Source organism: Triturus cristatus, chromosome 7, assembly GCF_964204655.1.
Source record: "Triturus cristatus chromosome 7, aTriCri1.1, whole genome shotgun sequence".
NCBI classification, from domain to species: Eukaryota; Metazoa; Chordata; class Amphibia; order Caudata; family Salamandridae; genus Triturus; species Triturus cristatus.
The window spans coordinates 1,293,359,100-1,293,382,750 of NC_140590.1; the positions used below are offsets into that span (position 1 = coordinate 1,293,359,100).

The 23,651-nt window shown below is 46.8% G+C and overlaps 1 long non-coding RNA gene across 1 annotated transcript in view; it reads right to left on the reverse strand.

Moving 5' to 3' along the window:
* The window catches only part of LOC146811924 (uncharacterized), a 46,086-nt gene extending 45,799 nt beyond the window's left edge, over positions 1–287 (reverse strand). Inside the window, exon 1 of the long non-coding RNA XR_014966800.1 lies at positions 159–287. This is a non-coding gene — a long non-coding RNA (uncharacterized LOC146811924). The remainder of the gene's footprint in view (positions 1–158) is intronic.
* Between the last annotated feature and the right edge of the window lie 23,364 nt (positions 288–23,651).

Sequence of the window (23,651 nt, forward strand, 5' to 3'; positions counted from 1 at the left end):
GCTAGACGACACCATGCGCGTTTAAAGTCCAGATGTGGGGGCAGATTTGCAAGCCCCTTGCGCCACTTTTGCATCACTTTTAACATTGGAAAAGTGATGCAAAAGTGGCGCAAGGGGCTTGTAAATCTGCCCCTTAGTGTTTATGGTAGTTACTTAACCACATAGCGGGTTCCGAAGGAGTCCACCATGTCCTGTGTGGAGGGGATGCTGAAAAGCATGGTGCGGGCGGATGTAGTCCGGGCTGCCGCTGACCTCTGCCCCTACAGGTGGATGCTACTACCCTTCGGGGGAAGCCAAACTCGTACACTGAAAAATACACTCCATGGGCTCCAGCACCTGCGCCAAAACCCATCCTCCTCCCCTGGTATGCAGCAGAACCTGCTCTGCTCCTCCGAGGGAAGGTAACCCACTCGCCCTCAGATCCCTTTGCCTCCACGTCCCCTGTTTTATGCACCTGAACTACTCTGCCTTGGCGCCAAGATCAGTCCCCCCTGCTGATTCCTTGCCCTGGAACCCAAGCTCACACACTGGCACTGGAGCACCCCCTGCGCTGCCACGCCAGTTCCACACGTACCTCCCTCCTTCTCGAAGTGGTACAGCAGGAGGGGCCTCCACACCCCGAACTCTAGTGGGACAGGACACTGAGTGCTACAGGTGTAGCCGGAGAAGGAAGTGAGACGGCAGGTGTACTAGGGAGCACATAGGGGGTTAATGTTGTCTAGCAGACACCCGATGACAACCTCCGTGCGAGACGGGTCCTTCCTCAGAATGTAATCACTGCCAAGCCCCTGGGGTGGCCCCGGCACGTATTTAAGAGGGATGGATTGTCCGGGGCTCTGCGATGCTGCTAAGAATCCCGGCCCCGTGCGCCGTGTTCCCCTCTGCAGCTAGCTTTCATGTCTTCCCTTGCGCTCCTGGTCCGCCTCGCTCTGGCTCTCCCTCTCCTCGGCCAGGCGCGGTGTGCAGTTGTTGTTGCTGGTGCTGGGTACAGTATATGCCCTTGCCTTCAGCCCAGAATGTTCTTAATGCGGCGAAGTGCGTGCTACCTGGCCAGTGAGCTTTAACGAGCGCTCCGAAGCCGCACAGCGGCTCATACGCAGCCAGCGGCGTGTGCTGCCTTCACTCAGGAGCATCAAAGGGCAGGTATTATTTATGCATTTTTATAAAGCGCGGACTTTACCCGAAGGTGTCAGAGCGCTGTATAATAGAACCAGTTACATTACATGAGAGAAATGTTACAAAATAGAACGTACAAAATTAGCAGGACACAGAATCAAACAAAGCAGGCAAGAGGAACACAATATCAAACAAAGCAAGCAAGGAATGTACAAAAAATAAATAAATATAACAAATTTTCAATGACTAACGAACTTCCTGGCGGGGTCTGAGAATGAAGGAATTAGTTCTGAAAGTGACTTTGGATTAGAAGAGATTTGAGGTCCCCTTTGAAGATCCGGATGGAGGTGGTGGCATGGAGCAAAGGAGGAAGCGAGTTCCAGATTCTCACCGCATTACCTGAGAACGATTGAGCCATCAATTTTTCCCTTTTGAAGGAGGGGGGCTCAAGCAGGAACTTTTCCGCATTCCGAGAAGGTCTCAAGCCTCCAGACAATTTCAGTTTATTCGCCAGATAGCGAGGGGAGGAAGAGTGCAAGGCTTTGTGGGTGATGCAAGCCATTTTGTAAATAGCTCTAGCTTCGATGGGAAGCCATCGGAGATAAGACAGGATAGGAGTGATGTGGTCACTTCATTTTGACCCTGAAATGAAGCGAGCTGCTGAATGGAGGACGGATTTGAGGGGGGAGAGGTGAGATTTGGGAAGGCCAGTCAATAGAGAATTACAATAATCCAGTCTAGAGAGAACTAGCGATTGGACCAAGGTTTTTAGGTCTTTCTCCGGGAAGAACCGACGAATCCCCTACAGAAGGTGCAGGTGATAACGTGCGTTCTTGGCAGTGGAGTTGATGTGTGAGATTAGGTTGAGTCTTTTGTCAAGTATGACACCTAGGGATTTAGCGCAGTCGACAATGATGGGTTTACTGTTGAGTAAATTCAGCTGATCCATCCAGGATTGAACAGGAGGCGGGGAGAGAGAGGTAGATAGGAGGAGGAATTCAGTTTTGGAGGGATTGAGAATGAGTTGGTGAACTAACATCCAGTTGTGAATAGAGTTGAGAGTAGAGTTGAGTAGTGAGAGATCTTGTGAGGAAGACACCTTGAGGTAGATTTGGGTGTCATCTGCATAGAGATGGTAGAGGATTCCAGATTTGCTTAGGAGGTTCCCTAATGGTTCCAGATAGAGATTAAACAGAGTGGGTGCAAGGATGGAACGTTGAGGGACGCCTTGACCAACCACCAGTGGAGACGAGAGACTGTTCGCAATCTTGATCATTTGGGATCTGTCCGAGAGGAATGAGGCAAACCATTTAAGCACTGTGCCTTCCACGCCCATTCTCTGTTGAAGAGTGTTAAGGAGGGTGTTGTGATTAACAGTGTCAAAGGCTGCAGATAGGTCAAGAAGAATCAGAAGGCACGATTCCCCCGAATTGAGTATATGCAGCGCATCATCGATCACTCGCAGCAGGGCTGTTTCAGTGCTGCAATTTTGAATAAAGCCAGACTGGAACACGTCAAGGAGATTATTGTCCATAATATATTGGGAAAGTTGTTTTGCAACACATTTTTCTGTGATCTTTGAAAGAAAAGGGAGATTGGTGATGGGGCGGAAGTTATTGAGGTTGTTCGCATCTGCGGAGGTTTTTTTTAGAAGGGGGGTAACATGTCCTGTTTTGAGGACAGCTGGGAGGGATCCTTGACTGAGGAAGAGATTAACTAGCCTGGTCCAATAAGAGAGAGTATTGGTATAGAAATCAATGGCGATGACACTAGGTATGGGGTCAGAAGAATGGTTGGAGGATTTGGTTTCGAGGATGCATTTGAGGAGGTCATCTTCCGAGATGGCGGCAAAGTTCTGCCAAGTGACTAAGGATTTTCGCACCTCAATGGGGGTGGTGTGGGTGACCTGATCCACCAGTGATTTGACCTTTTCATCAAAGTATATAGCAAATTCAGTTTCTTTCTTTGAAGCATCCTCAGGTTTGATGGTTTGGGGAGAACAGTTTGGGTTTTTGATGAGGTCGAAAAGTTTTTTGGGTCTGTTTTTAGCTGAGTCGAGGAGGGATCTGAAATGTGATGCTTTTTCATGGAAGATGTGCTTGTGATATTTGGATCTTGTTGAACGTAAAAGAGAGAGATTGGAGGTGGATGGAGATTGTCTCCAATGTTTCTCCAAGATTCTAAGGTTTTTCCTTTCGTCATAGAGAGCTTTATTTAACCAAGGTGCTGAGGGGGTGGGTCTTTTCCTTTTGCTTTGGAGTGGAGCGACATTGTCGATTTCGACTGCAAGGATTGAGAGGCAATGGGGAGTGAGATCGTTGACATCCGCGTTAGGGTCTAGACTAGGAAGTGAACGCATAGCAGAATCACACAGAGTCTCAAGATCAATGTTTTTAGTGTTGCGGAACCAGGTAGAAGCCCTTTTAGGTTGGCCGAGAGTTATAATGTGCGAGAGGTGAAAACGGAAGGGAATGAGGAAATGGTCTGACCAGTCTACATGGATAGGGGGAGCAATGGTAAGCTGGTCTGATTTAGAAATAACAAGGTCCAGAATTGAGCCCTTGGCGTGTGTAATTTCCGAGCAGTGTTGGACAAGATCGTTACCTGAGAGAAAGGTTGCAAGCTTGTTGGCAGCCGAGTCTTCCACGGAGCCCCAGTGGAGATTGAAGTCACCTAGGAAGATCTGCCTGTCGCTTTGTGAATATTGGTCACTAATGAAGTCGGTGAGTTCCTCCATGAAGGAAGAGCAGTTACCGGGTGGGTGGTAGATGGCATGGAACGTGAAGGGGGAGCTGTGATGAACTTGAAGTTCTAGGGATAGGCATTCGAATGTGCGGAAGAAGATGGTGGGAAAGGCTTTAATTTGAAGGGAGTTTCTGAAGATAATCGCAACACCTCCCCCGATCTTGTCTGTTCTGTCGTTTCTGAGGATAGAGTAGTCGGTAGGTATCAGAAGATCAAACAAAGTGTGAGAGGAGTCATTAAACCAGGTCTCAGTGTGAAAGAGCATGTCGAGATTGTGGTGGGTGATAGTGTCAGAGATTTCCAGTTTGTGTTTGGTTGCAGATCTGCAGTTGTGGAGCATACAATGTAGCTCTGACGCAACTGTTTTGGTGATGGGAGTATTTGGGCTGATAAGGGAGATAGGGATTAGATCCTTGAATGAGGGTGCCCCTTGAGAGGGAGGCTGGTAAGTTCTGACGGAAGAGATGGTCTGAATGGTGAATTGAGTAGAATTGTTAGGAGAGGAGAGTGGAGGGGGATTGACGTTGGCAGTCTTGTAGCTAGCCAGTAAGTTGGTGATGTCTGTGGAGGACAGACTGTGGTTGGCTTTATTGGGGCGCGGGAGCAAGGAACTCCTCGGGAGGTTATTAGGGGAGGGGGATATCTTAGCACTTAAGAGTGAAATGGACGCTTCAAGCTGGGAAATGGAAGAGATGAGAGAATCAAGTTTAGTTTCCAGGGAGAGGTGGGCTAAGCATGGAGTGTTGGGTGGCTCAATGGTTAAGGGAGGGAGTGGAGTAGGCGAAGGAGGACAGGGGGATGTGGGGGACTGGGGAGAGTGTTGGGGTGTGTGGGTCGAAGGTGAGGGAGGGAGTGAAGTAGGCAAAGGAGGACAGGGGGATGTGGGGGACTGGGGAGAGTGTTGAGGTGCAAGGGTCGAAGGTGGGGAAAGATGGTGGTAGAAAGGAGTGGATGGAGTTACAGTGATATTTTTACTGGTGTTGAGCGGAGGTGAAGCATAGAGATCATAAGTAGGAGGAGAAAATTGAGAAGTAGAAAGGGAGGGCGAGAGGTGGAGGGGGGGAGAAGGGGGGTTAAGGGAAGGCCAGGGATACAGTAAGATGAGAGGAGAAGTCTATGTATGGTCTGGTCTGGCAGCGCATCAAGCGCTATTCTGACACCTAGTCTCCCGTCCCCACTGTTGGTGAAAGTGCAAAAGATGGCACTAGGATACATTTTCTTTCTGTGAGCAGTGTTGGAATGTGTTCTTCACCAACTACTTTGTGATGTAGGCCGATTGTAATTAACACCACTAGTGACCTGCGCTTTTGAGCGCGTCGTTTGCTATGGACGAGCTTCGAAGCATAGCATACACAGGGCATTTACTGCCTTTTACAGGTTGATGACAACCGACCTTCCTACAGCGAAAAGCATATCCACAGCGTACGGTTTGGAAATACTGCTCCGGCTAGCAAATGTTGCAAATACAAACAAAGAGTATACATACTACATACTTCATTTTTGTTGTATGAATTAAAGTTTTGTCAGAATTAGCAGCGTGGGGCGTGTACTCTTGAAGATCTGCTTAAAAGGTGCACCTTTGAGTAATCGAGACGAACGACAATGCTGTATTTACTTTTTAATTACAATTGTCATGGAGTACGGTTGTGATGCACAATACAGTGTCGCATATTTCACGGAACTGAAGGAAAGAAAGCGCTTGGGTCATCTATGAAACTGCTCACATATAAGCGTTATAACGTTAAAAAAATCGAAACCCCAGGAGCAGAACGCTCGCAATGGTGTTGATCAGAGGTAAAAGGACGTACTAATGCAGTGAATAGTGTCGCCAATGTAAGTGCAGCCTATTTTCTGTTCCATGGAGAAAAGAAGGCCGCCTCTTAGAATTCAAAACACAAGCTCTGATTCTGAAACGCACACACAGAATATTGTTTCCATGGGAAGTGCTGAGGAGCTACACGTTTCATGATGTCTGTCTGGTGTGCGGTGAAGTGCCAATCACATGAGGTTGGCATCTACAGTGCAATGTTCACCCCTACCCCAAATAACACGAGGAATTCCCAGAAGCAAAACGCCAGCTGGGCAGTGGCGGCTCGTGACATTTGAAAGTGGTGTGGCGAAAAATGATTGCCGGACTGCACTATGGCAAGCGAGCGTAGCGAGCAATTCTGAACAACTTAAGGAGGGTTCGGGAGGGTTGAGGCACAGACTCAGCGGCATTCAAAGAAAGATTCACAGGCTGAACAAGTCACAGAATCAGGGCTAGCTGGGTTTATCACTCACAAATGTCAAATCCACCAGTACGATGTCTGTTGTAGTAAACATGCGACTTAGGGTGCGATAAAGGGAGTTTCAGGGGAGTTACGGACAGTACTGGTTACGGATCCTTGCACTAGGTGCTCTCTTGTGCACACGCCGGCAGAGATTGAGAGACTCACAGATGAGGTGTGAGGGGTGTGTTCTTCATACAAAGGCCTGCGCTAGGCACTCTTCTGCTCACACTCAGGCAGAGATTTAAAACCTTTAACACGTGTTTAGTCTGTTTTTTCAATATCATATTTAATAGGCACGCAATTTTTGGCTACAACTATAGTAGTGTACAATGTGATGCCCTACGCAGCACAGTAGCCACAGCCTTTGATTAATACTCCAGAGTCCTGCCTTGTGTGCCAGAGGCCATCCTGGGCACGATACATGCTATATTTGAACGTACGCCTCTTTGAATGACACGTTTAAACAGAAGTGACACACTAGTATGCAGTGCCTCCTGAAGTGTCGATTCCTTTTCCACTAAATACATCAGCGAAGCCATATCGAAAAGAGCTCTCTACCTCCCGAAAAAAACTGACGTGGTGTCCCATCTTTCTGGAGACATTAAATAACAGGCTGCCCTCAAACTACTGCACGGGATCTTCCCAGCAGCCACCTTTTCCTGCTGCTTATGGTGCAATAGAAAAAGGAGGACATGCGATAAATAAAAGTTGCCAGACTGTAAAGGTTGACATTTTTAAACACAGACGAGCAGAGCCTCGAAGCCTGTCAATGCTCTAGTGATGACACCGGGGTGGGAGCGATGCTCCCCACAACACGATGTTTATGCTCTCGACCAAAAGGAAGTAAATCAGCCTGACAAAAATGTGTGGTTCTGGGGTTTGACTCAACTAGCCTTCCAGTTGAGATGTATACATCCTCTTCAAACCTGAGTGATCATGCCCGGATGCCGACGGCCCGACACCACACTCTGGCAGATCTAGCTTGGTCTATCTAGATGCTCTGGTGGATGAGACAAACAACCATCGCTCCACTGAGCACTTCACCCCCATCATGCCTGTGCTTCGACAGGGCATAAAACTGTTCAACCCCTTCCTTGCTGCGAGGCGCCCAAAATACATCGCAACTCCCCTTGAGAGCGATACTGTACTGTACAAGCTTGAACCTTCCCTCCACGCCTTTCCTTCTATCAATTATTTAACAAGTACAGCGCGCGCTGAGTTACATTAAAGAACACGTTTCTTCTCATGCACTTTGATTTTAAACCTCTTCGCGCAAATGGAGCCTCTTAAGAATGCAAACAGTGCCGTCGCCTGTGGGAGGCTGCACCCACCGAGGGACGGCTCCTTGAGGTAAATTAAACAGACTGGATAAAGTATGCGCACTTGCAGGGGACACGGGGCACAACAACGCTGTAAACAGATGGAGCCTCCTATTAGCAAAGATATTTATGTGAGCGCTGCGAGAGTTCACCTTTTCTTACCAGGCGTCGGTCTGTTTTGAGGGAGGCACGCCTACGTGAACGCGAGGCTGCGGGCATTTTGGGACATCCGGGCCTTCTTAAATCCGGCCGAAATTTTATCTATGCAGACCACAAAATTCATGTATTTTGCGTGACACGCAGATTTCATGACATTTTTTTTTCAATTTGCATTTTGTGAACCCAAATATCAAACACTCGCACACAAGGGACATCAGTTCCCTTTCGAAACATCTACAACCACCACATATGACGCATATATATGTTAATCCAACGAACAGCCTCAACCAGCACCAGTGTATTCACCGTGGACCCCACAAACGACCAGTCTCTGGAGCACGGCTGATTTGCAGCGGGAGACTGCACTATAGAGTAACCGCCTTTCTGGCGGGATACCGCGGCAGTCGCGGCTCACGAGGGGGTGTCGCGCGGGGGAGGGAGTTTTAAAATAATTCAAATCAATCCTAACTGACCAGGTCTGCGCCGCCGGCCTCGGGTCCGTTCTGGCGCCAACAGTGGAACAGTCGCATCACTGCTGGGAACTAAGTCGCAATTCAAACCCTTCTAAGCCAATCAGAGCAGGCGTAGGGCAATGTTACGCTTTGCCCGCCTGCCCATTAGGAGACCGAGGTTCGCTCTCCTAATGGGCATGCGCCAGCCTGAGCAGGCACCAGTGCGCATGACTGGGCACGGTGCAAAAATTCGCCACCATCCCCACTCATGCGCACTTGTGCTTGTGCTTGCCTGCTGCCTGCCCCTGACAATCATGACTGTCAGTCAACATGACGCCAGACCGGAGACCGCCCACCCCCTTCAGACTCTGAAGGAGGTGGGCGGTCCGACGTCTGACTCATGCTGACTGACAGTCATGATTGTCAATGTCAGTTCTCCCTCGGAGCCGCTGCGGGCTGCGGCTGAACTTCAATAAGAGTTACGGTGCGGGTGCAGGTGCGGGCGGGGGGGCAACGCCCCAACGCCCACAATGGATGCACCGCCACTGAGCTGGGAGAGGGGTACCACTGAAAGCTGCCCTAGTAATATGGCCAAAATGTGACCTGTGAAGTACTTACATGGCTGGGAAGATTTCCAGTTTTTGACCCACAATATGACCCCGAGGACTTCATCTTGTCATTCATTAGTTCTCACTTACTGTAAACGAGGGTAAGCTCAGACACAGCGCCACCTGCTGGAATTTACAAAACAGATCGTCCCAACACTCCATTTTACTAACTTATACAATAACACAGCACGTCTCTTGCGCACCATTTACAATAATTTTGTTCCGTTTTTCTTTAGAAATTTCCCAAATTTTGTTGTGCATTCTCAATTCTCTTGTGTGTTTTATAGATACATGCATGGGAGACAGAACACCCTCGTGCCAACGATTTTTCTTTTTAGAATTAGGGGTGTAAATTTTGTTTTAAAAACGTGTCAGGTCTGGCCAACTGGTAATTATGCCACTGCAGGTTTATACCACTACTGTCTCACATCCCAGTTTGGGAAGGAAAAAGATTTCAGGGAGTGCCTTCCTGAATCGATCAGGGTTACTTCAGTTCCCTGGTCGGACATTCTCCTTGTTCAGAACGGCCATAGGCAAATTATTTCTGTGCAGTGTAAATTAAGTTCTAATGAAAACCTGTTTACATATGAAAATAGGCAAGCCTTGTTTCCATTCACCCTTCATCACAAGCTAAAGTAAGCGCCATATTAATTCTTGTCTAAAAAAAAGCGCACCTGTAGGGGAGAGTGTGTTATATCAAATGGCTTATATCGTCCTGAGCTTCCAGGTGCTGCATCTAATTACTTTGGCTCTGTTGTCGGTATTGAAACTGTGTTATCCTTTAAATCCTTGCTGCCTAATGTCAGGAGAGAGAACAGAAGCCCTACATTATTGGATCACAGTGGTGGGTTACCTGGCAAGAGTAAGGTCGTACACTTCCGGGAGGTTTTGATCACCCACGCTCAGCCTCTCTTCCCTGTGACGACATCAGGCTCAGTGGCGCCACTCAAAATGTTGGCGAGGGCGGGGCTGAAGAATCTAAGGAGGGGCCGGCCATAGCTGCCAAGGTTTCACATTGCATGCAATTGTAATTATATAACGCTTATTACCCCAGCCAAGGCATGGAAGCGCTTTTCGGTGAGTAGCATGCTACTCCGGAACCCAAAAATAATTAGTGGTGGGTTAGTAGAGGGAAATATGTTCATTTGTGGGGTGGACATGTGAGTCCGTTAATTGAATTGAATAGGAGAAGGGAGGGATAGAAGAGGGTATCTGTACTTATGGGTGACTTTTAACGGCCAAATGGGTGACACTTCAAGTGACTCTTTCTCGCTCAAAATCAAACAATGAAGTCCACGGAAACAGATACATATGTGAAATAACACCCATTTGAGCAACAAGAAACCCTAAAAAATCTGGAATCTTCAGGAAAGCCCCTGAACTTTGCAGCAGACATATTACCCCTCTCAACTAATTTATGGTGAGTCAAAACTGCCACTAGCCAAAAACTAGATTTTCTCCAACAAAACCATTAATCAGTTTACTGTGACATTTTTGTTTCTGTCAGAAAACTGTTCACACACAAGTAACTCTGCTGCTGGCCAGGTGCTTTTAAATCCATGTTATTTCTGAGCACAGCACAGCACCCCACCCCAGCTCTGCCCTAGGTACGGCTGAACCACAAGCTAAACAAGCATTTCTAATGCAATAGGTCTCACATTTGCAAGAGTTTGAGCTATTGGCATTGTAAATGACAATGCCTTTTATTTATGTGTTTTGAAAACTTGCAAGGGGTGCGTAAACATGCATTTAGTATTTTGTACTTAGAGTCGTTGCTTACGAGAAGCATGCCTGGCAGTAAAAGAGGCCCAGTTAATGCCAGCCTTGCTTCTCATAAGCAACAACTATAAGTACAAAATGCTTGTTTACGCACCGCTTGCAGGTTTTCAAAACACATAAATAAAAGGCATTGCCATTTACAATGCCAATAGCTCAAACTCTCGCAAATGCGAGACCTTTTGCATTGCTTGTTATTATGCTTTGAATACATACAAGGAGTCCATAAGCAGCCTATGGCAAACCCAGGATTCGCCCTCCAGAAAGAGATTGATCAGTTATTATGAAGAGATACAGCCATCTCATGTAAAAGATGCCCTCTCATGGTGGTTTGAACATTGTCGATAGATATTAATGTAGCCTGACACCATTGACAATGGAGCAGAATGCGCAGCACGGTAATCTTAAAGAGGGTGGTCAAGACGTCACCGGTTTTAACGAGGAGCTCTGCCAGTGGTTGGAAACACTCAGCTTCAAGGATTTGCCGCAAATGGATGTGTCCCCCCAGGACTCAGATGAGGGCTTACTGTCGACAAGGTGTGATAGCGGGACCACACAGCTGGGTGGACCCATCAGGGGGGAGTGACCTTTCCCTTCAGCCCTCAGCATTGTCAATTTCACCTCACCCTGCTCCCGTGGGCTTCTACTGATTCCTGTGAAGCGCCCTGCACAACTCCGCCACGTGTTGGTCCTCGAGCACCTGGTCCTCTGATGTCCACTGCAGTACTGCCCTCATGGCCGGTGAGTCCTGCATCTGTCTTCTGCTTCACCTTTGCCGCTGAATCGCTGCTTGGTGCTCCGTCCACCCTCGGGCGGGAAGGCATTGTTGCATGGTCCAATGGCCTTCCAATGGTGCTGTCCTGCTTCTGATGGCACTGTCCGTTCTTGTTTGACGCGATGGCCAAAGTGTGAGGACAAAGGGGAGCTTGCTCCCCCTTTGACCTCCTTGCCCCGCTCTGCCCTTTCTCTGCCATTGGGCAGTTTGTGGTTTCAAAAGGGCACGCCCAATCCTTGTGCGTCCCTTTTCACAGGCTTTTTCCCTTTCATCTCTGGTGCTCCCGTCCCTGGTAGGCGGTCCCCGTGGGACCCTACTTGGTCCGGCTTTGCCTTCCCTGGCCGGCGTCTCTATCTGTTGGGGAAAAATAAGTGCTGTTCCCCGAAAATCAGTGGCCGTAGCCCCCACCAGCAGCCACCAGCTCAAATTAATCACTGACCTCAAATGCCCGTGTAGCATTAGTCATGTTATAAGAAATTCTCCATATACCCAAACACCCCACATGCCCAGATTCCATTTATGTATGCTGAGGTGTAGCCTCACACTTACTTATACATCTGATAGAGCGTTATGTGATCCTGAAATCTATAGGGGTGCATCATATTCACCGTTAGTCAGCACCCGCATATTATTCGATGTGTATTAAAGAAGCGTCATAGAAATGTAATGCTGTAATCGCTTAACATAGAGGTGATTAGAAATGTAATAATGCTTTTGTGAAGAGTAACGCTGTAAGCTAAAGTGAATGTATCAGTAAATACATAATGATTATGTTTATGTAATGCAATGTATTAGGTTAAACGCGTGTCATGTTAAAATTAAAAGTACAAGTTGCTTACTCACTTATATGAGAATCAATTAATGCTTAGAGTGTGATTTAACCCCTTCTGTGCCACGCCCTTTCCCCCTCCTGTGCCGGGCGTTTTATTAGTGGGTGGGGTTCATGACGAGATAGTCTCGTCATGGGCACAGCGCGACCGTGCTCCATGACGAGACTATCTCGTCATGGGCACTGAAGAGGTTAACTGTGTGTTTAAGAGTAAAGGCCTGATTGCATATACGTAGAGAGAAAGGCCTGTTCATTTTTTATGTTAGCTAAATGTTGTAGGCCGAAAATGATTTCCCCTGGGAGAGGCTTTGGGTTGCAGGGAGATGCCAAATCTTGGAGACGTGAAATTCTTTCTGTTCCCATGTGTCTGTTGCAGGTGCAAGGACATTTAGTTTGTTAGTGAGACTAGGTCTTTGTTTTAGGAGTTAGGATGCTACGAGAAGCCAACAGGGGAGTACACTGGAATGTGAGGATGATACTTTCAGCGGAGAAGGTGCCTGGGACCCAAGGTCAAGCTAACCGTCGTTGGATGCCGGTCAAACCTGATGGAAAACTACTGGGAGAAGACCTGGCTGAAGGGGTGTGCCGAAGGGCGTGTTCTATGATTTTGGGGTTTTGTATTAGGGACAGTGCCCCGTGGGTTGAGCAGTTGAGGTTTAGACGGGAAGCTAGAGAGAGCATCTTAGATCGAGCTCTGACTAAGTGAATGTACTTCTTAAGAAGTCTTCACTCTGACACCTTTTGATACTCTTGCCTGGGAGAGGGAAATGCTAAGTAGGGATGTCACTTTAGAGGTAGAGTAGGGATAGATTAATGTTTTCTCCTTTGACTAATGATTCCTAATTTAGACATCGGATTAACTATAGCCTTTTTGATGATTTTGGACTCAGTGATTCTTTTCGTTTTGAGTCGGATGAGAATCCTTCGTAGACTTGCATTTGTATTAGTACCCATTTACCTTTTACATCTCGTATTGAGGTGTCTGTATGTTCAGTTATTTCTGGTTGTAATAAAATCTTATACATTTTAGATTCGGAGTCAGTGGTCCTTCCCAAATGAAGTCAAATTTTGGTAATTATGTTTTGATAATTGTATTTCCTCCCCTCTACACTATTTAGCAGATAAAAAGAACCTGGCGACCTAAGAGTATTCTTGGAGATAACCAGGTAGGCAAGAATCCGGCTCGATCAGTTGGTAGCAGAGTAGTATGGTTATCTCTGATAGTGAGGGGAGATCTAGATTAGGATAAGAGATTTTGAGGCCTAGAATAGTCAAGTGATGGTGACTCATCGGATGGCGAGCAATGGACGACGGCGGTCGATGGAGGTTGATGGAGAGTAGCAGTGCGGCGGAAAGCAGCAGTTCGTGGAGGAGTGAGTATGAATAGGGTGAGATGTTTGTATATTGCGGTGCTGTTTTGTTGTGTGATGTCTTGCGGAGTTGGAGTGAGTGTTGAGTGATTGTGAGATCAGGCTGTGAGCTCTCGCAGCCCGGGAAAGTCTTAGGCTCGATGAGTAGCTTAAGCGATTGTGGTGTAGAAGACACCTAAGGTAGATTTTGTTGACCACCGAAAGGGGATCGTGAGACGTCATTGATTACCCGGACCGAGATAGGGGGTGCGAATGTGTGAGTGGTTGAGGAACCGACGCTGGTCGTGGGTTGTTGTACGTGGAATTGAGTATTTGTAACCTATCAGAGATGATTGTCTAGTCGGACAGACAGTTGCCAGCCGAGGTCGACAATTTCGAGAGACTGTGGACGGACAGTCAGAGAAGTAACTTGTTTGGGACAAAAGGTTATTTCAGCGTATGAATGGGACGAATGCAAGGGTGAGACGTGAAGTGTGAAGGAGGGGAACTGCTGCGAGTGGAGGACGAGTGACGTCAGAAGGTGCAGCGCTGCGATAGGTCGGTTGGTGTAAGTCGCGCTGCTATTGGTGGGTTTGACATCAGGAAGTAAACGAAAACATTGAGTGGGACTGAAAATTGTTCATCATGAAATGCTTTAAAAGTTTTCTGGGAATTATGTAGAGGTGACAAACATGTGGTTTCTCGTGGGGGAGAAGAAGCCCCTCCCGAGGATACTCCGGCGCATTATATGGCAAGAAATGTAGGATTGCATACCATAATTTGGCTTGAAAATTGGCACAAAATGACCCAGGGTGAGGGTGAATTGGCTTTTCCAAGGTACGGTTCTTTCAGGTTGGAAGTGTTGTATCAGTTGAAATCTGTGATGGTGGCTTTACGACCTTTGCCGAGACCTACTCAGTTTGAGGCGTTGCATGCGTGGATTAGAGCAGCGCATGACAGGAAAAGAGATAGGAGTCAGGAAAGGGTGAAAAAGTCCATTAAAGCATTTCAGGATGCGAGGTGGGATGCAGTAGAGAAAAGGTGGAGAGTTCAAACGATAGAGGGAGATAGGTTGTACCCGCTACTGGTGAAGACTGATGGTTCGAAGGTAAAGAGTGTGGATGATGATGACAGTGATACAGATGACAGCCTACTTGAGAGGTTGTTGTCTGAGAGACCACCTCCATACAATCCAGACTCCCATGAAGGGAAGTCGGCTCAGGTAGAAGGGACTAGCAGATTACCGACCCAGTCAGAGGTTAGAGTAGAAGGGAAGATCTCGACAGGAACTGAGGGCATGAAAAATCAATCGGTAGACGGCACAGAAGGTGGGAGAGGTGTGAGGTTACCGGATGCTTTAAAGGTACCGGTTACCATTGGAGCCATTGTTTCCGTGTATGACCCAGACCAAGAGAGGGTTGGGAGTTCAGTACAGTCAGCTGTAGGAGCGAGGAGTGTGGTCGAGGGGAATGGAACGGTGAGTGGAATGGAGCAGACTCCAAAGCCCATAGAAGGGAGTACACCATTGCCAGCTACAGCAGATTCCTCGAGGGGACAGGCAGAGGCGAGACCAGTGAGGCCGAGGTCTTTGGCCGAGTCAAGATCAGATTTGCGAATGTGGGCACCACCAGTGAGAAATAAGAATCAGAGTGAGAGCACTGTAGAAAGTGAACGAGGCACGATAGTAAATCGCTCTGTTCCTATGAGCATGTCAGAAGAAAGTAGGACTCAGGAACGGGAATGTGATTATGATGAACGGGATGGAGCAGCTTGTCGAGAAATGTTGAAGGGAGCCTTAAAAGGGAAAATGTTAGATGTCGTAGGGTTGAAAGCAGAAGTAGATGAGATAATAAATGGAAATTTGCCTCTTGAGAGAACGTACATGTATGAACAAGATGAACTACTTTTTGTGGCCAAAGATGTGACTCGCAAGGCAAGAACTGCACATGAGAAGTTGTCGGATTTAGCTAAGAAGTATGATGTGGACCTGTCTAAAACGAAAGCATTGCAGGGAAGTCATAGATTGCAGTATAGCGATCAGGAGATGGAAGCGAAGAGGGTTATGGGATTGAGAACCCATATCAAGGATTTGATCATAGCGATGCGTGCATGGATTATGCTTGATAAGTGGGAAGAAAGGTGGTCCAAGAAGAAGAGTTCTAGGAGAACGATAGGAGAGACACCACCCCCAGGTGGAGGGATGACGGAGGTAGGAAATTTCCCTTTACGAGAGGTACAGAATGGAGGTTACGTGCATGTGCCTTGGAGTAGGGGTGATTTGGCTGCATTTACGAATGATTTTCCCCGTCTCAGGGAGAAGCCTGTGGAGTGGTACAAACAGGTCGATCGGTTTGTTAAGATTTCAAAAGTGTTGTGGGTCGACTTGAATACATTGTTTGACATTGTGGTTCCGAGAGACCTATGGTCGGCATGCAAAATCGCCATTGAGTGGCCAACTGTAGAGCCCGATAGGGATCCAGTCTCAAATGGTCCGTCACCTATGGTCATGAAAAAGTTTGAACAGGTGATCACATGGTTGAAGTCGAAAATCTCACCTCAAGACATTGATTGGGTGAAGATAGATCGGACAGTGCAAGAGCCAAAAGAGACGGTGCATGAGTTCTATGAAAGACTTTTGCAGGCTTTTAAACAGTACAGTGGACTAGATGTGCTAGATACGAAAGACATGGGACAGTTTGTTTCGAAGTTTGTGTTGGGATTGAGGCCAGAGGTTAGTCTCATGATACAGCAGCATTTGATTTGTTGGCAGAACAAACCTGTGGATGAGATCTTTCGGTATGCCAGGTAATGTAGTGATGAGATAGAATCAAAGCACAGGAAGTTGAAGGATAAGTTGATGCTTGTCCAGATGCAGACGGCTCAGGGACAGCCTATCGGAGGAACGTTAGGGAGAAAACAGGGAAATAATCAGGGAGGAAATCAAAATGTCCAACGCCAGGGAAGACCGAAGTCCATTGATCCTAAGACAGGGATGGATGTGGCAACATTGAAGAAGACCACTGCGTGTCATCTTTGTCACCAGGTCGGACATTGGAAATGCGAGTGTCCTTGGAACCCGTTGAATCAAGTACAGCAGGAAGGAGAGATAGTTCAGGGACCTGTATCGGAAATTGTTCCCACTGTGACTAGACCTAGGATGGTCAAAGGGGGGACTAATAGCCAGCAAGTCCAAGTCCCTCAACCACCTAGGGTTCAGAACGTGCAACAAGGAGTTCGAACTTACATGCAGATGCCCATGTTCGAGGGAAGTGACGAGTTTGGTCCAGATCCGTTGGCATGACGGTGCCTGAGAGGGGAGGAAGATTGTACACTTGGAGCAGTATTAGAGGTAGATCAGAGATGACCGTTTGTGGAGGCTGATATTGATGGTCACTCTACCACCTTTTTGGTTGACACTGGTGCTACCCGGTCTACTGTAAAATCAGCAGTAGTCCCTAATCTACCCCTCTCGGGACAATCGATCCAAGTCGTTGGTGTAGCAAATAAGAAGCTGACTAGTCCATTGACAGAGCCAATTCCAGTGAGAATAGGAACCTTCAAGGACCGGCACCAGTTTGTGGTATGTGACTCCAGCCCAGTATGCTTGTTGGGTAGAGATGTGCTGTGCAAGCTGAATTGCACCATCTATTGCACACCACAGGGAGTGGAAGTACAGACAAAGGATGACGATGCAACCTTTAAGGTTGCAAATCAGCATGTGTGTATAGAAATGTATCCAGCGCTGACAGTGGAAGAACTTCCACTTGATCTGAGGGATTCTGTGTCAATTGACGTGTGGGACCTCAGTGGTGAAGAAATCGGTTTGGTTAAAGGCGTAGACCCAGTGAAGATCCAGGTGAAGCCGAATTTAGAATTCCCTAGAACGCCCCAGTACAATATGTCGCCTGAGACAATTGCAGGGATCAAGCCTGTAATTGAGTCTATGATCAAGCAGGGAATTCTGAAAGAGATCATGGGTAGTCCATGTAATTCACCTATTATGGGACTACAGAAACCGAGTGGGATATTCAGAATTGTGCAAGACCTGAGGAAAATCAATGATATAGTTGTTCCATGTTGGCTGGTGGTACTGAATCCATCTGTAATCCTGTTTCAGATTCCATGTGAAGCTGAGTGGTTCACAGTGATTGACTTGTGTCAAGCATTCTTTTCGATCCCACTCCATGAGGAGAGACAATTTCTTTTTGCGTTTCGGTTGGAGAACCGAGTGTTAACATGGTGTCGTATCCCACATGGGTACACAGAGAGTCCATCGATTTTTAATCAGATCCTGAAGAAGAATCTTAAAGGTCTTGTGTTGCCGCAGAATTCCGTTCTGGTGCAATATATTCATGATTTGCTCATAGCGTCAGAAACCGAAGACGCTTGCAGGATAGATACTGTTGCCTCGTTAAATTATTTTGCAGAGAACGGACATAAGGTGTCTCCGAGTAAATTGCAGTACTATCTGAGCGAAGTGCAGTATTTGGGTCACCGAATTGAAAAAGGCAAGAGAAAGGTGTCACCAGATCGTATTGATGCTATTATGAATATGCCTGTGCCTACCACTCAGAGAGAAGTTCGAATGTTCTTGGGAATGGTTGGCTACTGTTGCCAGTGGATTCCCAATTTCTCCTTTGAAGCGAAGCCCTTACAACGGCTGACGCACAAGGGTGTGAGTGATCCGGTACCATGGAACGAAGACTGATTGAGATCATTTATGAGGCTGAGAGAAGCCCTGTGTTGCGCTCCAGCTTTGGGGATGCCTGATTACAATAAGGCATTCACGTTGTTCTGCTGCGAGAGAGAAGGTTGTGCATTGGCAGTTCTGACTCAGAATCATGGAGGTGTCCGTAGACCAGTTGCCTACTTTTCAGCTACATTAGATCCAGTAGCTTCTGCGTTGCCCGGATGTCTTAAATCTGTTGCTGCAACAGGTGTTAGTATTGAAAGATGTGAGAGTATTGTAATGGGACATCCACTTACAGTTTATGTGCCACACTCTGTTGAGCTGTTGATGCCAAGGACTAAAAAACAGCACCTCACGAACAACAGGTTGACACGTTATGAGCAAGTTATACTTGCTGCAGAGAATGTGACTTTGAAGAGGTGTTCTGTTTGAAATCCTGCGACCTTGATGCCTATTCCAAATGTAGATGACGAAGATTGTGAGGCTCACAACTGTCTCGATGTGACTGAACTGTGCACCAAACCAAGACCAGACATTGTCGATGAACTGCTCCTTGATCCTGATGAAATCTTCTTTGTGGACGGTTCATGCTTAAGAGGCCATGTCGGTCGATTGAGAGGTTTGCTGTATGTACCATCACAGGGGTGGTGGAAGCTGCTTGTCTAGGGGGAGTACACTCTGCACAGGTAGCTGAAATCATTGCCTTGACCCGTGCCTGTTTGGCGGCTGATCAGATTCGGATAACGATTTATACCGATAGTCAGTACGGGTTTGGTGTCGTTCACGACTTCGGACAGTTATGGTCACAGAGGGGGTTAATGACATCTCCGGGCTCACCCATCAGAAATGGGGAATATGTGAGACAGTTGTTGGAAGCATTGCAACATCCAAAAGAGATTGCTGTTGTCAAGTGTTCATCTCATTCCAAGGGAAACGACTTTGTATCAATGGGAAATAATTACGCTGACGAAGTTGCCCGGTTTTGTGCAGAACAAGGATGTATCTTTACGAGAGGGTACACTGGAGAAAGCCAAGAAAGAACCGATCTCAGCATGATGTTAGCCATGGCTGATACATGGGAGGAGCTAAAACGACTGCAGGATGAGGTTTCTGATGAAGAAAGGGATGGCTGGATAAGATTGGGATGTGAGAAAGGAGATATGGATGTGTGGGTATCGAGCGATGGACGAGCTGTGCTACCAGAATGTCTGTTGAGTCCGATGGTAAGATTGATACATGGTGCAGTACATCTTGACAGAGATGCGATGGTGCGAGTGTTCCGACAGACATGGTATAATTCGAAGTTCAGCGCAGTAGCTGAGGCTGTGTGTCAAAGGTGTGTTACATGCCAGCTGATGAATGCAGGAAAGAGAACTGCTGTGACGTTGAGCCACATTGGGAGGTCAGGAGGGCCTTTCAATAGGATGCAGTTGGACTTCATTGAGATGCCGAAGTGCAATAGGTGGAGGTACATCTTAGTGGTGGTATGTGTCTTTTCAAGGTGGGTGGAGGCTTACCCAACACATAGGTGCGACATACTCACTGCAGCTAAACTGTTGCTGAGAGAGCTTATTCCGAGGTTCGGTTTCCCGACCTCTTTGGAGTCAGATAGAGGGACACATTTCCATAGTGAGATCATGAAGTTGCTCTGTGCTGCCTTGAATGTGGATCAAAGACTACATTGTAGTTACCGACCAGAGGCTTCTGGGATAGTGGAACAAGTGAATGGGACTTTGAAAGCACGGATGGCACAAGTGTGTTCTTCAACATCCCTGAAATTGCCTGACGCACTACCCTTGGTCCTCATGAGTCCTCGTAGTGTTCCAGATAGGAGGACTGGGTTGTCACCTCATGAAATCATAATGGAGAGGGCAATGCGTGTACCAGCGATACCTGCCACTGCTTTGATTAACATCACTGATGACTTGATTCTCGACTACTGTAAGGGACTGGCTGACATAGTCCGTTCTGTGTCCCAGGAGGTGCAAGCAGCAACCGTTCCAGCCGCAGGTGACCTGTGCCACGACTTGTGCCAGGAGATTGGGTGCTTGTGCGTAAACACGTGAGGAAGAGTTGTCTGGATGTTCTTTGGCGTGGTCCGTACCAGGTAATACTGGTCACGAACACGGCAGTGAAGTGTGGGGGACTGCCGAACTGGGTGCATGCCTCCCATACCCACAGAGTTCCAGCACCCTTGGAAGATACAGCCCCTCTCGTAAATGAAAATCCAGCTGAGGTGGCAAGGCCATCTGAGAGGGAAAGTCAAGCTGTGAGGGTTGCTGATGTAGTTGGTTGTGCACTAGATCGAGCAGAAAGGGGTTGTGCAAATTGAAGCCCTGAATTTGACTCAGATGGAGAGAGTGTTGCTGAGGGTGGAGTAGAGTCAAATTCTGTTGAAGAAGGAAGTAGTGCACTGGGTATTCGAAGGGAGAGCAGAAGTGACACAGAAGAGGAAAGAGTTTGGCCCGTGAGTCAGAGGCTGCTGAACTTGAGATTGGCTCCTGAAAGAATCCTTGTCCCAGTTTCTGAAACATCTGAATTCGAACAAAGTGACGAGGAGCAAGCTCGAGCCAACCTGAGAAGGTCGAGGAGAGCAAGAGTGCCGTGTCAAAGGTACACCTCACCTGAGTGGACTTACGTTGTGACTGATGCCAGGCGTATTGAGCACGGGGAGGCTGAGGTCTTTGACGCTGATCAGCAATTCTCCGAACCTGAAAATAGATGTGTTGTTACTGGTTCCAGGGGTGGAAATCGAAGGAATACTGACCCTCAATATTCCGAATCCACCACTTCTGAGTAAGGTCCGTGAGTTGATCTTGGAGACGCTGGTTTTTCCGACTTTTGGTATTGTACCACCACACCAGGAGTTAGTGATACTTCGTCCTGAAATTCTGCAAGGGGTCTTGGAGATCTTGGGAGCTGATCTTATTCTGGATTGAAGACAAAGACTTTGATGCACATAAAGGTCCAATGGGGAAGATAACCTAGGCCCGAGTGGAAGAAGAATAAAGTTAGGGACTGTCCGTTGAGACGACGAAAGAGGGGTAGGGAAGTCTTTTTGTGGACTGTGTAAATAAGGAACTGAAAATTGCAAGGGGATTTCCAGCCTTGAAGTGTTATTTGAACTGGTTGACAAGCGGTATACAGAGGAGAAAGAGACTCATACTTGTTACTGTCGAACCACAAACTTTGAGAACTTTGCAACATGGCAGATGCTGGGAGTAACCACCGTAGAGCTAAATTAGTCATAGGTAAACTTTTAGGGTTAGTGATCATCGCTATAGTTGCGATAGTTGTAGCCTCATATATCGTTTCACATGAGCGGGAGGGGGAGGTACAGGGGACACCTACACCTACCACCTCTAGCCAGAAAGAGGATACTATAGAAGCTCAAAGAGCTTTGCTACTAGAAGAGAGTCGTAGATTTCATATAGATCTGTCTAGAAGTGATTTTAAGCGCAATGCTTATGCAAAACAGTTGTATGAATATGTGGATGCAATGGATGCGAAAGATTGCTATGTGTGCATGCAGCTACCTGCCTCTGTAGATGAGGGTATTAGATACCATCATCTTCCATAAACTTACGGAATTTCTTGTAGTTTGTTGCTTAGTATTTTCTATGAGAGAAAACAATTTGAGTATTTCTTTTCCAATTACGATGCAGTACTTCCTGAAGTTCCAGCTTATAAGCATTTGAATAAATATGATAATTACAAGTCGGAGGACAGGCTTCGGAAGTATTTCATACCGTCTTTGGAACTGGATACAGCTTATGCTCATCGACATAATTTGACATGTTCATTGTCAGATACTGAGAAGAAGTTCATAGGTCAAGTAGAAGATAGATATAGAAAACTAACACAGACACGAAATACAGGAGATAGTCCAGTAGATTGGACAGATGAGGAGAGATTGCACAGGTCCAAGGGAAGTTATGGACCCATAGCATTAGATCAGGTGCAAAAGCGGAAGTTGTGTGTGAGACATCCTCAGACCTGTTATGAAAAGGTTTCGGTAGGACAAAGTACGTGTGATCATATCTTTACTATGGAGGACTCTGCTAAGAACTTTTTGCAAGGTCCGGTGCAAGTGAATCCAACTGTGTATTATGTGTGTGGAAGGAATGCCTATGTGAGGTTGCCTGCAAATTGGTATGGTACATGTTACTTGGCTATTATTTTCCTAAAATCTATCATGTAGAAGATTTGAATCTTTTGGAGACTGGACATCATTCAAAAGTACGGAGGGCTGCACGTGCAGGGGCAGTGAATGGTGATATCTTTTGAGCGATGATACCAAGTCTGGGTGTGATTCTGAATGATGTGAAGATCAGACGGTTGGCGACTGTGGTTGATGAATTGTCAATGAATACTGCAAGATCCCTGTTACTGGTGGATGGAGAGATGTTGTCGATAAGGACGATGGTTTTGCAGAATCGTCTTGCTTTAGACGTATTATTGGCGAAAGAGGGTGGAGTCTGTAAATTATTGAAAGTTCAGGAACGTTGCACGTATATTCCGGATAATAGCAAGGATCTAGAGAAATATATAGACAACATTACCACGATTCATCAAGAAATTGCGGATCTGACTGAGGAAGGCGTGTGGGAAAAGATTGGTAAGGGATTTGGTCTTGTGGGAAGTTGGTTTGCGAGCTTGGGAAAGGGGTGCCTTGGATTCATGCTTAAGTCTCTCATTATTGTTGTGGTTTCTGTGATCTGTTTGTGGGGTCCTATCAGAGCCTATAAGTGGTACAGAGGAAATAGAGTTGAAAGAGCTCTCAGAGCAAGTGAGAGGCGAATGGCTAGACTGCAGGACAGTCAATATCAGAACCTCAAGAGGATGGAAAGGTTCCGACAGGGAAGAATGGCAACGAGCACTGTTTAGGCCGGTTCTTTCTCCAAGGGAAGTAATTGTGAGAAGGTGTGATGACTTTTGTCATCAAAGGGGGGAACTGATAGAGCATCATGTAATCCTGAAATCTGTAGGGGGGCATCATTTTCACCGTTAGTCAGCACCCGCATATTATTCGATGTGTGTTAAAGAAGAATCATAGAAATGTAATGCTGTAACCGTTTAACATAGAGGTGATTAGAAATGTAATAAGGCTTTTGTGAAGAGTAACGCTGTAAGCTAAAGTGAATGTATCAGTAAATACATAATGATTATGTTTATGTAATGCAATGTATTAGGTTAAATGCGTGTCATGTTAAAATTATAAGTACAAGTTACTGACTCACTTATATGAGAATCAATTAATGCTTAGAGTGTGATTTAACTGGGTGTTTAAGAGTAAAGGCCTGATTGCATATACGTATAGAGAAAGGCATGTTAATTTCTTATGTTAGCTAAACGTTGTAGGCCGACAATGATTTCCCCTGGTAGAGGCTTTGGGTTGCAGGGAGATGCCAAATCTTGGAGACGTGAAATTCTTTCCGTTCCCATGTTTCTGTTGCCGGTGCAAGGACATTTAGCTCGTTAATGAACCATTAATCAGTTTACTGTGACATTTTTGTTTGTCAGAAAACTGTTCAAACACAAGTAACTCTGCTGCTGGCCA